The following is a 1,617-nucleotide window of genomic DNA, read 5'->3' on the forward strand; positions in this document are numbered from 1 at the left end:
TAACAGTAAAGTTGATACCAATCTCATCTAGCCTAACCAGGTTTCCACCAACAAAATGGACAAGGTCATGGGAGAAAGTCTGCTCTCCTCCATGCCAACAGACTACTCAGTCCAGGACCTGGTTGGAGAAGATGGTTTTGCACAAGCCACCAAATGTGATCAGCCAACCATCAATGATATGGTAGTTGTGAAGACAACACAAAAAGCCCACTTCTGGCCTCTGGAGAAGAGAAAGAGGGCCTATGCTGAAATCTTTCTGCCACACAGTAAAAGTCTGGGATGTGCCTCCCCAGAAAGAAAGAGGAGGAAGATCAGTAGCAGAAGACCTCCACTGAAAAGGCCTTATAGTGAAGTGGCAAAAGACAATGAGAAACTTCCAGAGTTTTCTTTCCCAGAAAGGAAAAGACACAAATGCAGAGGAGAAAGACAAAGCGCTAATATGCACTTTTAAAAAGAATCCAGCTGCTGTGGTCCAAGTCCCACAAACTGGAGGGCTCACCCAATACTAGGAGAGTAAGAAACTGTATTTCAATTTTCTGTATGTCCTGCACATATAGTGAATTGACAATAAAAAAATCTTTGAACCTTTGAAGGTTGCAGAGTGACACCACAACCTCAGACGGCATGTTCAGAAAGAAGATGAGGGAGGTGGACACGACGGCGTCAGCCAAAAGTGGTGAAGTTATTGAACACCCCCTTCCTTTTTCAAAAAGGAAATATTCCTGCCAGATGGAGTGCACTTCACTGAGGAAAGAAACAGCATCTTTCTCACCAGCATCCATCATGCCCTGAACAAGCTCCTTCAAACAGCTTGCCCAAAAAGCACATTTAGCATGGCAATGAGACAGTAATTGATCATTAAAACTCTGTCTTTAATGATGTAACTCAAATAAAAATGATAATTGTAAGTGATTGTGTACAGTTGTGCAATGTCCTGTGCAATGTGATAAACAGAGTAAGGAAATCTTGATATTACATGTATTAAATGTATAACTAGCAGCATAATATTTTAACCTACAGTAAAAATGGCAGGGAATCTGAGCAGTGACATCAAAAGTGAGTAAAAGCTTGTCAATCCGCCTGCTGATGAATACAGGGATTACACAGAGGAGGGAGGCTTAAAGAGTAAGATTTAAGGCAGGATGTAAACTTAAACCATTTCGTTACATTTGTAATTTTTATATCTGTTCATTAATACTTATATGTCCATATACAGTCAGGGAAAAAATTATTTGAACCCCAGCTGGTTTTGTAAGTTTGCCCACTAACAAAGAAATGATCAGTCTACAATGTCAATGGTAGGTTTATGTGAACAGTGAGAAACACAACAATGACAAAAAAATCCAGAAAAATGCATTACAAAAAAAGTTATACATTAATTTGCATTTTCATGAATGAAATAAATATTTGATCCCCTATCAGTCAGCAAGATCTCTGGCTCCCAGGTGTATTTTATACAGGTAAGGAGCTGACATTGGGAGCCCTCTCAGCTCGTTACCTGTATAAAAGAGACCTGTCCACAGAAGCAATCAATCAATCCAGATTCCAAACTCTTCACCATGGCCAAGACCAAAGAGCTTTCCAAGGATGTCAGGGACAAGATTGTGGACCTACACA

Source organism: Monopterus albus, unplaced genomic scaffold (assembly GCF_001952655.1).
Source record: "Monopterus albus unplaced genomic scaffold, M_albus_1.0 scaffold134.1, whole genome shotgun sequence".
NCBI classification, from domain to species: Eukaryota; Metazoa; Chordata; class Actinopteri; order Synbranchiformes; family Synbranchidae; genus Monopterus; species Monopterus albus.